Below are 16,316 nucleotides of genomic sequence, written 5' to 3'. Positions count from 1 at the left end.
TTTGAGTCCTATTTTTTTAAGTTTTTGTATTAGCCCATCGTGCCATACCATGTCGAAAGCTTTAGAGAAGTCTAAGAAGATGTCTGTGGTATATTGTTTATGTAGTTGTCCTGTCTTAATATCTTGTTCTAGTCGGGCGAGGTTATCTAGGGTTGAGCGGCCAGGAGTAAAACCGCTTTGATCTGGGTTTATGATGTTATTTTGGGTTAAGTAATGTTGTAATCTATTTTTAGCCATTGATTCCATTACTTTACATAAGTTTGAAGTTAGGGATATTGGTCTATATGAGTTAGCTTGATTAGCTGGTTTATTAGGTTTAGGGATTGGTATGACTAGGGCCTGTTTCCAGGGATTAGGAACCTGTCCGTTTAGGTAGATGAGATTGTATAGTTTGAGTAGTGCCTGGAGTAGTTTTAGGGGGAGTTTTTTAATTATTTGGTAAGAAGTTAGGTCTAATCCTGGGGCTGTGCCCTTTTTCCTGTTTTGGATTACGTAGAGGAGCTCCTCCATTGTGTAGGGTTGATTTATTTCTAGATTGTTATTGTCTGGTTCTTTTGTGGGTTTGTTTTCTGTTTTAAGTTTATCTTGGAATTTTTTACTGAAGTTGGTGTTACTGCTAACGGCCAAAAAGTGGTTGGCGAGATTATTTGCTTTTTGGGTGGGGTTGGTTGAGTTGTCAATTTTAGGTTTTTTTAATGTCGTTTTAAGCCTCTGAAGGCGTGGATTTTGCGCCAGACCATTCTGGCATCTGTACGGTTAGTTATCCCTTCGCAGAATTTTTTCCAGTCTCTACTTTTGGCTATTTGGACCATGTCTCAGGCATAGGCATACATATAGACCACATCCCACCAATCTCCACTAACTTCCACTACCTTAACCACTCCAATAACAACACAGCTGAACTGCTAGCCATTCTCACAGCCGTCCACTCCACCAAAACAATAAATAAAAACAACTTTCTAATTATCTCGGACTCCCTTAGCGCACTCACCCAAATTAAAAACAAACACTCCAAAACCCGGCCCGATCTCATTAACAACATAATCCACCTCACCCATAACCTATCCACACAAAATAAACTTTATTATAATCAAGTTGACTAGTGTGTACATTACTACAGTGAACATGTACATGATCATGCCCTTGTAATCAAATGCCGTAATGTCAATACTAATATATTATTGTGTGATGAATTTAACTGGATCAGTGGTAACATGTGATATTAATATTCCATCAATTTCTCTCCTGGTTGGTCCATCCATGTCTACAAAATGAACATAATACAATTAAAATGGAGACGAGACCAATTCTTAATTTCAGGCTAGGGCTGAAATCTAGACTTTCCCAATCGTTATAGATTTGAGTTGGTCTCATTTTTTACATTATTCTCTTGGGTCAACGCCACAGCTCATACCATACACTAACAAGACCAGATTGCCCCCCGCCGGAGCTCCTGGATTTTGGTTATATCATCTAACATGGCCAACTCTGCTCTTAAGTAGACAAGAACCTAATCAGCGAGGGGTCCTTTATCATCCCTGTGTGACTGCTTATAAAAATCTGATATCTCTTCCCAAAGACCTGGTTAATAATATATTTTCTGCTGATTATTCGAAACAGAGTGAGTTGGTTGGTACTACATATGTTTACGGTTCTATTTTAAATGACTGCAGCGCTCCATTATGAAAACAAATTGTTTTAACGCCTCTCTCAGCAGTATTCCAGTGATATATGACGGCGGTCTGTTGTATATGAAATAAATGCAAATTGAATCTTGAATCTTGAAAGTTGTAACATTTCCCCTAATAAGTATCACATGCAGTATACAGTATATCAACTGCAATATACTGTATACAACTTTCAGTATACAGTGTGTCGCGAGCTCTGCCCTGGACTGGAGCACACATTTCCTACCCCTCTCCCTTCGGCAAACACCTCATGAGGGTTGCAACAAGGTCACAGGTCAGGCGTGCACTCGTCAGTTGTCTAATACGGTCAAGAGTAAGATCTTCCGGAAGACCACTGCACTAGAAGCATGTGGATTGTTGATGAGGTACTACGTGTTTGGAACTGGGAGTCGAACACTAAGCACTTTTAGAGAAGAGCTCACAATAAAACGTTATGGACTCGCGGACGGACTTGTGTTTTCATTTCAAGACTTACATGTATCAGGTTGAACTTCTACGACAGATATAACTTGGTTACCGCTTCCTAACTGTAACATTAACTAAACTTTACACCTTTTATACACATTTGTGATTGGGCGACAATGCGACAACGAGACATATTTTGACCTTGAAAATGTCTCGTTACGGCATCGTCGCCCTTTTGTAAAATAAAGAAAAGGATTATTCAAAGAGCGACAATACGACAAATGGCCAGTTGTCGCGCTTTTGTTATTTTTGACACGTTTTGCTTGTTTTTGTAAGGGCGTCAATGCAACAACGCGACAATGTCCCTTCCGTGATCCGTGCAAATAAAACTGAGTTATGAAATAGAAGTCTGACATGCCAATTAAAAGATAAAGTGTTGCAGCTTCTGATTTCATAGATTTTCAAGAAGGATTATCAATAATGGGATGGGTGATGAGTTCAACTGCATGTCGAGTCTATACGCTGTGATTAACAATAATGCTCCGAGTCAATACATTTTGTCAAAATGTATGACATGTATTACGTGAATGAACATATTGTTTATACTCGTCCATGTTTTTGACGGACAATATAATTTACATGCTCGGTAAAAGTGAGGACGGGCATCACTGTGTGTTTCCGTGCTTTGTTCAGGTGAACAACAGACTTGTCCTTGCATGTGTTTGTGACGGGTGCCACTTGTGTGGCAGGTTACGCTCACCTTTTCCCGAACACCCGTTGGATGGCCTGAACCAATTCGGATTTTAATCCTACATCAGTCTGTACACCGTGATATAACTGAAATACTGTACAGTTGAAAATGGTGTTTAATGCGATTACCGTAGTGTGTTACTGTAACTGTTCAAATGTTGTGCAGTGCTGTTATGTAATATGTAAAAGAAAGCATATTCAATTATCAAATTGATTTGAATAGTGCGTCAGTGTATTTTATTAACGCCATAAACCGTAATTTAAACACATATTATAACAGATCATATACACGCATGGTGCCTTGACTTACTGCTTACTTTAATAGGCCATCCCGGAATAAAATAGTCCCCCCCCCCCCCCCCATGTTTAAGTATTTTTACAAGAAATATATTCCAAACAATATCCTCATTAGATGAGAATTACCTCAGTAAGTCAATTACAATGACAGAGCGTCGTAATACATTTACATCAAGTACAATACGTCAAAATGGCCGACACGATAAACGTGACGGGAGATATTTCCGAAGTTGTTAATTAACCTGTGGCTATTTCAAGCCTTTGTCATCACTGATCAATTGGCCGATCGTTGAAAGGTGATTGTAAAGATGTGTCAAATAGATACTAAGGTAAATTCATAGATTCCTGTGGATTGTCACTACGATAGTTTGGATGTTTTTTTCGTTTGTTTTTTCTCTGGGATAGGTTGTAGCGAGGGTATCCTTAAACGGGCATGCAACCACGCTTCTGTATGAATTCGTACCAGGGAATGCCAAGGGTGTTCCCCAGGAATGTGGAAGTAGTCAGTGTTTACGCCATTTCAAGAATACAGTCACGTGAAGAACGTCATGTGACCGACCTCTCGTCCTAGCCGTATATCTTGTAAAGTTCACATTAAAAAAATAGTTATTATTATAACCAAATGAAACACAACCCATTATTCGATAGGGGTAACTGTTCCTAGCCGAGGGATATGTTACCACAATAAACTTGGTAACATTGTTTGGTTTGACTTCTTGGCGCGTACCTGAATTCCATTAACATGTTACATATCCTAAAACTGGCTTATCAGCAAATCTCGCTGCACTGCTTGCGACAGATACTGGAGCAAGGCATGCCAGAAATACGAAACCTAAAGCTTTCGAAAGGAAGCCTTAGGAATCACGTGCGTCGGGGGACCAGCGCCAGCTGATTGGCCATTAACAGGTGTACAAGGCGGAGCAAAAAAGCATCGTTTTTCCGTCCATTTTACGCTTTAAAAATTGACCCTTTTCTGCACACTTTCTAGACGCTCACCAATTAATCAATTTTAATGAATTTTTAGTCGTTTTTCCGTCCAATGACCATATACGGAAAAAAACGACGTTTTCGTGTTTGCAGTGACGGTTCCTAAAAAATCCATTGAGTGAAAGATAACAATGAGCAATCAATCAACGTATTACTAGTTAACCCTTTGAACAAAGTATGTTGTTTTTACATCGACACTTCACGCCATGATGTGAGTGTATTCCCTTTGTTTTAGTAAACCTAGACATGTAAACACTCCCTTTTGACATATCCACTGTGCAAGATAACAGTGATTAATCAATCAACGTATTTTCTGTTAATCCTTTGATGTCTAGGAACGATCCGTTGATTTACTAGTGACCTCTTGCTGGGCTGCCACGTGCATATTACATAATACACATTTCACCTCACTTCAAACCTGGATTTAGATTGAATAAACACAATAAATGCCAAATGGGAACCTTTGTCAGGTAATCTACGTGGTGCTACCACTAATTGTACCTGGAATAAATTCATTAACTGAGCATCAAGTGAATGACGACAAATACACAAGTGTAGGGTTATACCAGAAAACGTGGATGACAACAATTGAGTAGTAATCGTATTATCGACGCAATCCGAAATCCGAATATGCTTTCACTGCGTGGATATTCTTTTTTATCATTAAACTATAACCATCTGGGGTATTTCCAAATGACGATATCCGATGAGCTCTGCCGTTCTTTTTGTCTGTTTGTTTAGGCTGAAGAAATTAATTAACATGCGCCCTTTGTCGAAATCTTTATAGACCACGGTTAACCAATTATTAATTAACTGGCATTATTTACAGGTGATTCTACAATACCTGCTCTCGGTCTATTACGATCTACCACACCACGCGTGAATAAACAGTCATGCAGGTGTTGCTGTGGGCAAATACCTAGCCTGTATATGTATATTTTTTTGTGGATACATGTATTACATATTTTCGTTGATATGTGGATATATTAAGCACAAAGACAAAAAGGGTTTATGAAAGATGAATTAGTACCATGACATATTCAACGAGATGTGTATCATCGTGGGTCATTCAATAAAAGTATGTTTGGAGGAGATATCAAAGGAGCCGCCCAATATACACATTGTCGTCCGGTGAACTACCATCCCACCCTGTCCGTAAGAGTTATGTAATCGGTACACAAATATATTTGACGCGGTGTCAGTGTGGAAGGAGTTTGAATTACGTCCGCCCCTGCTGGCCACAGAAATCCTCAAAGTATAGTAACAATCAACAAGGTCAATTCTGTACTAATTACCTAGTGACGCACGTCGTTAAGTGACTAACGTATGTCGTATACAGTCCTCATATTTGATAAAAAAAAGTAAATACGTCAACGGGATATTCAACTGGATGTTACCTTCCTAATATCAGCTAACAGCCCTGTTTGTAAAAATATGTACTAGACATAAGATTTAAAGACTAATAAAATCAATTGTAAGACCGCATAGACCATAAAACCGAATTAAATATGTCTTGGTATCATCTTTTGTGTATTAGATGATGGTAATGACCTGAAATGTTTTAACGTTAGATTAGGAAGGAGACATATAGAAAGTGTTTTATAATACTTGGGAACATGAGCAATAAGATGTAGCAACATAAACATGCATGGAATGGAATAGGGAAAATGGTGGAAACAAATTGAAAAGGATTTTAATACAAAATTATTGAATTAAATAAATTGCCTGAACACAAGGGGTACCCAAATTTGTTGTAGACTGTCGAATGGGACTCATGTGTGTACGCAGGGTACACATATCTATTGCAAGTTTTAGTACTCATACACTTTCTCTTTTTGTGTTGATATGATTTCTATTTTCATACATGATATGATTTCATTTTTATCTTTGGCTGCTCTGTTTATATATGTTCGAGTAGTTGTCTGTCCCCCATAAATTGACATTGCTGCCTCGCTATTGCATCTCTTGACTACAGGAGATCTACAACATGTTGTGTTTCTAACTGCAATTGTTGTTTTAACCAAGCCCGGGTTTGACATTCCAGTAACTGGATTCAGGTTGATTGCAAGATATGCATACCTCGTCATAGTGATTGTTGTGAATTCCTCAAAGTTGTGTTTGCTTGGTTAGCTGTTTAACGACGCACTTAGCAACATTTCAGCTATATGACGGCGGTCTGTAAATAATCGAGTCTGGACCAGACAATCCAGTGATTGACATCATGTGCATCGATCCACGCAATTGGGATACGGTGACATGCATCAACCAGGTCAGCGAACCTGACCACCCGATCCCGGTAGTCGCCTCTTACGACAAGCACTGTCGCCCTTTTACGCTAAGAATGGGTTGTTGAAGATCTGTTCTGTCCCGGACGTTCACGGGTCCATTGACGCAGGGATTTGCGTAAAATCATTCCGACAGCATATAATGCCTACTCAACGTCTCCTCAAAGTAATATAGTACGGTACTTAGAGTACATGTGAGATTGTACTCAGGTTAGGGAGACGTTTAATCTATATAACGTGTTATTATTCTACCTAACAATGTATTTAATGAAATGAATGCAGAACAAACTCAACGGTTAAAAGGTTTCATTGAAAAAACTACCCCTGGTCTTGACTAAAAAACAACTGCAACCCGACACAGATCAAACGCAACTTACAAACACAATCATAGTCTCTATTACTCAACGAGTTTGAGTAGCTTACTCTGCCCACAGTATGACAGTATTGGACAGCTCAGTAATTAGAAATTGGAAACTGAATCAGCTAAACCTAATCCAACCGATGACGAAGATTTCTCCACTACTGACGAAACAATATACACTACTCCAACTAAAACAAATCAAACTCCCCAACCAGCCAATATCCCAAACCTAAATAACCTCACCTTACTCCTAGCATACATGCATAGTCAAAACTCACCAAAAGCTAGTATGAAATCCTTCCACAAAGTAGCTTTCAATCTAAAATTAACCGAACTTCCCTTCCTCCTCTTTAACCTCCATCTAAAAGAACTCACCGAATAAAAAATAAATAAATAAATAAATCACCAATCACCCGAAACCAATAATGGAAGGACTAAATATTTTTCAGTGGAACGCCAACGGACTCACCTCCCACGGCCATGAACTAAAAACTGAATTTAAACTAAATAAAGGCCCTCACATTGCTTGTATACAGGAAACCAAATTCTCAAAAAATCCAAATTCACACTACCTTACTACAACTCAGTTAGAACTGACAGAGCTAAACCGAAAACAAGAAGAGCCGCAGGAGGACTAATCATATTTATCAGGGAAGATATAAATTACGAAGAAATAAAAATAGACACGCCAAACCTAGAAGCCAACGGCATTAAAATCACATTAAATAACCGAAACATAAACATCATAAATATTTACCACTGGGCGGAACAAAAAGTCCAACCTGAGGATCTAAACAAACTACTCCAAATAAGCAATAAATCTACTATCTTCCTAGGAGACTTTAACGCTCACCATCCTACATGGAGCATAGATGATAAAATAGATAATCATGGCAAATTAATCTCCGAATGGATAGAAACAAACGACCTAGTACTCCTTAATAGCAACCAACCCACGAGGTACGATAAGATAAACCAAAAAATGTCAGCTATCGACCTAACCATATGCACCGCAGATCTAGCCCAAAGCACTCAATGGGAAGTGCACGACGTCCCGCTAGGTAGTGACCACTTCCCCATCAACATAAACATAGGAAATACAAACGTACCAATCCAAACAGAAAACCAAGAACCAAAATTCCATTACAATAAAGCTAACTGGGACCAATTCCAAGATATCTGTAACGAAGCTAACTTAAACGAAATAGAAAATAAGGATCCAGAAACCTATTGTAAAAACCTAACAGACTATATAATAAACGCAGCCAAAACCTCCATCCCCTTCAAAACATCTAAAACAGGCAAACCGACGGTACCATGGTGGAATGAGGAAATAGAACAGACTAGACGAAAACGTAAATCAGCCTTCAATAAAGCAAAACGCGACTACAAATATTTAAACATAGCCAACGAACTAAACCACCAGGTTCAAAAACTAGTCCAAATAGCCAAAAGTAGAGACTGGAAAAAATTATGCGAACGTATAAATAACCGTACAGATGCCAGAACGGTCTGGCGCAAAATCCACGCCATTAGAGGCTTAAAACGACATAAAAAAACCCTAACATTAACAACTCAACCAACCCCGCCCAAAAAGCAAATAATCTCGCCAACCACTTTTCGGCCGTTAGCAGTAACACCAACTTCAGCCAAAAATTCCAAGATAAACTTAAAACAGAAAACAAACCCACAAGAGAATCAAACAATAACAATCTAGAAATAAATCAACCCTACACAATGGAGGAGCTCCTCTACGTAATCCAAAACAGGAAAAAGGGCACAGCTCCAGGATTAGACCTAACCTCTTACCAAATAATTAAAAAACTCCCCCTAAAACTACTCCAGGCACTACTCAAACTATTCAATCTCATCTACCTAAACGGACAGGTTCCTAATCCCTGGAAACAGGCCCTTGTCATACCAATCCCTAAAACCTAATAAACCAGCTAATCAAGCTAACTCATATAGACCAATATCCCTAACTTCAAACTTATGTAAAGTAATGGAATCAATGGCTAAAAATAGATTACAACATTACTTTACCCAAAATAACATCATAAACCCAGATCAAAGCGGTTTCACTCCTGGCCGCTCAACCCTAGATAACCTCGCCCGACTAGAACAAGATATTAAGACAGGACAACTAAATAAACAATATACCACAGGCATCTTCTTAGACTTCTCTAAAGCTTTCGACATGGTATGGCACGATGGGCTAATACAAAAACCTAAAAATAGGACTCAAAGGTCAGATAATAAACTACATCCAGGACTTCCTAAACAATCGTAAAATAACCGTGGGTATAGACCAAACTCTATCGGACCAATGTCCCCTAGAAAATGGCACTCCACAGGGCAGTATCCTCAGCCCCACCCTCTTCAATATAATGATAAACGATCTATTCGAGGGCCTATCCCCTAAAGTAAACACATCAAAATTCGCGGATGATGGAGCCATCTGGATCCGCACTAAAAGCATGAAAATGGCCAAAAATTTACTCCAAAAATCTCTTAATAAAATACAACAATGGGCTGACAAATGGGGCTTCTCCCTTAACTCAGAAAAAACAACCGGAATAGTATTCAAATATAAAAACATGAAACCCGCCTCCCCAATCCTCCAGCTAAACAATCAAACAATCAAATTTCAAAAACAAACCAAATTCTTAGGACTTATTTTCGATGAACATCTCACCTGGGATGCTCACATCCAAAACCTAACAACTAAATGCGGTAAAGACCTAAACACCCTAAGATGCCTAACTGGCTCTAACTGGGGAGCCTCCAAAGATACTAGCCCTAAAAACCAAGCTCTAGCTCGTAAACACCCCTTACTTACCCCAATATCCCAAAGAATAACAAAGTACCTAAATGAACACCAAATTAAAAATCTTAAACAAAACTGCAAACAAGCAAATATCTTCACCCCTAAACTTAAAATACCCAAAATAGACACAACACTAGCTAGCCAAATAAATAAACAAACCGACCCAAACATAGCTAAAACTACCACACTAGCATACATACACGAAAATTGGCCAAATTGGTGTCACATTTACACGGACGGATCCTCAGACCCGACCTCCAAACACACGGGTTTCGGAGTCCATACCACACAACCAACTAAAACCACACAATCCTTCCGACTCCCAAACAACCAATCAATATTAACGGCAGAACTAATGGGCATGGCCTCAGCCCTCCATAATCAAGCATCCAAAAACCTAAAAAAAATCCTTTTTCTTACCGACTCCCTAAGTGGACTGCAAGCCCTCCAACGACCTAACTAAGGCAGGCAAACAAATAACCTTCTTGTGGATACCCGCCCACGTAGGAATATACGGTAATGAAAACGCCGATAAAGCAGCTAAACTATCCCTCAAAATCCCAGAAATAAGCTTAAACTTACCCATCTCAAAATCAGAAATTAAAAGTGTAAACAAGCAGAAAATCACAAAAATGGCATAACCTAAATCTAAACTCAAATAGCCAAATCAAAAAAGTGCTCAGCAAACCACTAACCAAACCAAAAATTCTCCATCCATCAAAAAAAAATCGACAGAGTAATCACTAAACTCCAAACAGGACACACCAACCTAAATAACCACCTAAAAAAAATAAAAAAAACACACTACAGGTAACTGCCCACACTGCAAACAACTAGAAACCCCAGAACACGCACTCATCCACTGCACACACTACCTCACACATCGAACCGCATTACAAACCACCCTCAATCTAAACAAGGCTCTCACTCTAGAAGCAATACTAAACCCACAAAATAAACTAGAAAACTTCAAGGCCTTAGGCGTATTCTAAAATAAAAACGGAACTAATAAAACGCATCTAAAAACATAATAACCTACCAAATCAAAATCACATAAACAAACAAACATCCACCATACCCAGCTCCCTTAGTTCTCCTCCCCAACCCCATCGGCATCTATTCCAAATCTACAAATTCCCAAATTATATATAAGCAACCCCTAAAGCCCCCTCTTAGGGTTGCACAAACCACCTTCGCCCCTTTCGGAAACACATTAAATGGCCTGGCCGGGCCCGTGTGCGAAATACGCATCAGTCGGAAAGCGCACGTTAAATCTCCAAAGTAAGTAAGTAAGTAAGTAAGTAAGTAAGTAATTAGGAGGTAAGACCAGGCAGGTACACTGGTCACACTTGACTGGTCCGCCCGATGATTAGGTCGTCTGACAATTGGGAGTGAACCATAGCAAGTACAGCGGGATTGTTGCTCCTTTTATGGGACCGATTAGTTTTAGGACCATGGGCCTCGGCACAACCGTGGTGCTGGAAGACAAGTTATACATGTACATCCCATATGGTGACTGTTTTTCGCTATTGATATTCTAAATTCATTCATAATACCACAACATTTTAGTACTCCTTGAAACATTACAATCACTTCAATATGTACAACAGATTGAACGAGAACAAATGATATATTGCAGATTGTTAAGTCTATTATCTATTATCAGCCGCTACGTTTGTATCGTTTGCATTGTACAAAGAAATATTTTGTGTCCTTTTGCAGATTTAGCCCCAGAATGTGCTCATTCGAATTAGGAACGAAAATAATTGCTTATCATGAGTATATATGATACAGTTAAAAGTTACTTGTACACTGTAGATGTATTTACTTTAAAGTCGTATACGACCTTCGCGAGCGAGTTGAATGATCCAGGTTAATTGGAACGAAGTCTAGAAAGGGTTATAAAGTTTTGTATTTGGTAATGTGTAGGTTTGTTGAATATGATTTTTTTAATTCCTTTTATTCAAAATGTTAAAAAATAATTATGCGCTGGAAAATAGAGCTGACTTGATGGGAGATATGGCGTTAGCAACCTGAGATTGTCTTGTGGACACGGTTTAACCTTACTGTGCCCTCACCCTGGTTGTTGTTGTCGTTGTTTTAAGGGATTGGGAGCTACAGCTCATTGCATTTTTGGTTACAGTCTGTCTCACTAAAGTGGACATGTGCAGGTGAACTGTGTTCAATTAGTATATAAAATGCCCCAAAATGTGAACTCCTGACAATAATAACCTGAGAGTAAATCCACGTGCGTCTGCCTTTTCCCTCGTTCACCTTCGAAATCCTTGATCATGACAGAGTTCTGAAATTCAGTGACAATGTTGCTGAACAGTAGAATCTGATGGACGTATTGTGCAGAACCTGTTTCACACTATTGGTTCCAGGACCACTAACACTGGGAAGAGTGGCACTCTGAGCTGAAAAAAGTTTGGTCCTAACCGCCCCAACATCTACAAGTTTGTAAGCTTGTTGACATCATTAAGAAGAAATTAACAGTCCCATGCTGAGACCTTTCTCAAAATTCAGGGCGATGGCAAGCTGCCAACAAAGAGAAGAAAATATCCCAACCTCGACACAAGTGTGCTCAGTCAAACAATGAATTTACGACCGTCAGAAAACAACTCCTGTTGAGTATGCCGATGCTGTATCTCAACCGTGTTGACCTGAAAAATTAAAAATGCTAATTCTACCATAAATTTGGAATTTACTCGATTCTGATTGGAGGCTATTAAATCACAATAAACCCCCTCTGATTGAAACAGCTGGTTTGAGGGCCGCATCACCGCGGAAGCTAATATTCATAGAATAGTACTATTTTCAGTCATTGTCGGTAGGCATATTTAAATAACTATATCGACAATTACAGGTTACAAAATGCACAGATGCGGTTACTACAATATTCAAAGGATGTGTGGCAATACATTTCGTGCAGAAAAACACGACAGAAATCAACAAAGGGAATGTATTTACGTTTTGGAGACAACAGAGAGCTTGAAATTTTGGCGCTTTTCTATATATGACTGTGACGTCATATCTTTTGCGTCACAATGAGTGATATGACGTCATAATGGTGACGCGCGAGATAGAGCGAAAGCCTTGCAAAGCTTGCTTTGTTTACTTTAGGGATGCCCACCTCATGTTAGCTTACCAAGTTGCCGTGCTTATATGCTTTCAATGCCTGTCATATGTTCGAGTGTAGTGTTACGGTGTACACGAACTGCTTGAGTTTATACAGCACCATATTTTGTTCGGTGATTCCATAATTCAGATCGATAACCCACTCAAAACACTGAACTCAACCCATGCCGCTTCACTCAGTATATTTGCTAACACCAAAGAGTTCGCGTTTTATTTAGTCATGGTAGAATGGAGATAAACATACTGTGTTTTCAATGTAGAGCTAGGTTACCTGTAGATTTAACCGCACTAAATTTAACATTTGAAACCTGACGCTGCGCGTTCGGTTCCAAAATTAATTTAGCGGGGTTAAATCTACAGGTAACCTAGCTCCACATTGAAAACACAGTATGTTTATCTCCTAATTAAACCCATAATATTATAATTATTTTTAATAGAAACCGTATCTTAGTTTGTTCTTGCACTGTATCAGATCGTGTTTTTCATCTGTATATGTGTAATGTGTATATGTATAAATGACTACACTTTTACCGCATATTCTGCAACAGACACTAATTACTCGTCTTATTATTGTCTCTCCATTTACCATGGCTGACTGCACTAATACCCTTTTAACAGGGGACACCGATTTCAGTATACAGACAGACAGATAGTTTATTTTATGTCTCGCCTCAATTTTCATATAAAATGCTATAAAAATAACATTAAATAAAATAAAATGAGCCACTCCTATTGGAGTTATGAGAGACAAACTACTAGAAGTAGTATAAGCATAGTTTAAAAACATTATCGAAGATAAAATTCTGTACAACATATATGCAAATTAAAAAATATATTAGGCTTTATATAAAATATAACTACGCAGCTGTAAAATTGCCTTGCAGGTTTTGGCACTAAGCGTTACAACACTGGGACTGGCCAGGATAAAACAAACTTTCACAATATCACATTCATCTTTAAAACCACACCACACTTCATTACATTTATCTAATAAAACCTGTCGAACGTCATTATAAGTTGGGCAGTGTAATAGAACATGGACTTCGTCTTCCACACACGTATCACAATAAAAGCACACTCTCTCGTTGAAAAGTAGGTTTGTATATCGCCCAGTCTCCACTCGTATTGGGGCTACACCACATCTGAATACAGCTAGAGAGCGTCTGTTAGGCTTTGACATAGGAATCTGATTAAAATAAGCAACATTATATTCGTTCTTCAGCTGATTATATAGTCGTAGCTTGTTGCCTCCGTTACCGCTTCGACTGTTCACTTGACTCACTGAAATTTTCCATTCCTCCTTGAAGCGTTGAAATACAGTATCTCTCACTTTACCTCCAATTTGACGATAGTGATACGTGTTATTTGTGGAGGTAAAAACAGATAGACCTAATTGTTTATACTTCGTGTGTACTCGGAAGTTCCAGTTCCTCTTGTTGTTTAGTGCGTGTTTATTGGCCCACACAAATACTTTTCTTGTAAATCTATGTTGTAGAATGGAGCTGCAACGTTTGTAGAACTTTGAGATAGTTTCCCATTGTCTTACTATTGGGGGAATCCACCCCATGTCTCCAGATACAGCATTATTCGGAGCAAACTTTCTCAATCCTATGAAAAATCGCATAGCCTTGTTCTGGACTGCGTTGATAGGCTACATGTAGGCTTTTTGTTCAAAAAGGAATATGCAGGAAATTATATGTAACAATTAACTGTGTACTAATTACATGTTTGAATGTTATCAGTTTTGCGTTCTGAGATACAGTGATGTAAGCATCTTCTACAATTAACAATACATGTATAAAATAAAATACAGAACTCTCTGCCGGAATTCTTCGTGGAAATCATTCGATCAAAAAAATGAAGGCGTGACAAGACGAATCAACTATTTATACCCCACAAAAGAAACTGCCTTATTTTAGGAACAGTGCTCTAACAGGACATTGAAATTTCTAACAAGCAGATACATTAGAGACAGTGACTAGACTACATGTACGTAATCCGTATCAATCAAAGGTGTAAAATAACTGAAAATCATATCTGTTTTATTATTACTATATTTATTACAATGCAAATACTTTAGTGATACATTTTTCAGAGGAGAGGGCATACACCCAAGTATATTGCTTCCGTGTGTGAATGCAGGTTATACTTGGCATCTCAGTTCTCAGTTTTATACCGGTTGTATATCTGAATTTGTATATCGAACCATGCGTACAGCTAGTACTTGCTAGTCGTCAGTCTGCAACACACATAACACGGTCAAACAATTTTGGGCACCGCTTTTGCAAGTTATTTATTACAATAATGTTTTATTAAAAGCTATTTCAATTTGTTTTCACCATTTTCCCTATTCCATTCCATGCATGTTTATGTTGCTACAACTTATTGCTCATGTCCCCAAGTATTATAAAACACTTTAATGTTTCTCTCTCCTAATCTAACGTTAAACCATGTCAGGTCATTACCATCATCTAATACACAAGAGTTGATATCAAGACATATTTACAATTGATTTAACTAGTCTTTAAATGTTATGTCTAGTACATATTTTCACAAACAGGACCGTTAGCTGATATAAGGAAGGTAACATCCAGTTGAATTCCCCGTTGACGTATTTACTTTAAAAAAAATCAAATATGAGGACTGTATACGACATACGTTAGTCTCTCAACGACGTTTCTACAATTAATATTTTGAATAAGCCGTTGATATGCCAGTTGTGACAAGGATGATGGTATGGTAGCTGTAGCAGACAGATTGACAGTCGTTGTTACGTGCGTCACTAGGTAATTAGTACAGAATAAAATAAAATAGTTGAATTAAGTTTAAATGAGTAAAATTTTGTGTCATGATACTTGAAATAGATAAATTTATGTATTTGCGAAACAAAAACATGAGTTTTAAGTAAAGGAACATATTCTCGCCCATGGGCGAAATATTGCAATATCGCTATAAAATCGTTGAATTAAGTTCAAAAGAGTTAAATTTTGTGTCATGGGCGACATAGTGTAAATATTGAGTTTTTGAACAATTCTTTTTTCATTTTTTTTCCTTGTTATGTTCCCATGAAAACAGCATGTTTAATTTTGTAAATACCTTTGACCTAGACTGGGCAAAGACCGTAGAGTTTCTGGTCTTTTGGGTTTCCAGAATTAAAATGGGACGTGTTCTTATTAGTCCAGACATAATTAAGCCAGTTTGATATACACACTGCAAGATAAACTCACATCTCCATCCTCCCTTGTCAACTACAACACAGCCATGCATCTAGAGTTTAAAGGACACTGACTGACACTTGGTTATCGTTTCATCACGCCGCTTCCTACTCATACAAAATAAGACGTGCAAAAGTAGCTTTGATCTTTGTTAATTTCATTAATACGATATCGCACAACTTTGAAGACGCAGTTGATACTATTGTTATGCATTTTCATTGTGAAAAAACGCCACAACATTTTCAGCAAATCTGAGTACAAATCATGTTTTTTCGGGAACAGTCTATTTTTATTCAAGGCAATCTAGTCCTAACCCCATGAAGTTTATGTGTATGAAAACTGTTTGCAAACCTTACAATTACG

The 16,316-nt window shown here is 38.2% G+C and overlaps 2 protein-coding genes across 2 annotated transcripts in view; both read left to right on the top strand.

Annotated features, from left to right (window-relative positions):
- Window positions 1–16,316, top strand: part of LOC124149525 (toll-like receptor 4) — a 36,206-nt gene that overhangs the window by 15,481 nt on the left and 4,409 nt on the right. The window lies entirely within an intron of this gene.
- LOC125371695 (serine-aspartate repeat-containing protein I-like) overlaps window positions 1–16,316 on the top strand; it is a 35,315-nt gene that overhangs the window by 17,624 nt on the left and 1,375 nt on the right. The window lies entirely within an intron of this gene.

This window comes from Haliotis rufescens, unplaced genomic scaffold (assembly GCF_023055435.1).
Source record: "Haliotis rufescens isolate VD_foot unplaced genomic scaffold, xgHalRufe1.0.p SCAF_1, whole genome shotgun sequence".
Classification (NCBI taxonomy): Eukaryota; Metazoa; Mollusca; class Gastropoda; order Lepetellida; family Haliotidae; genus Haliotis; species Haliotis rufescens.
This window is presented reverse-complemented; position numbering and strand designations above follow the sequence as displayed.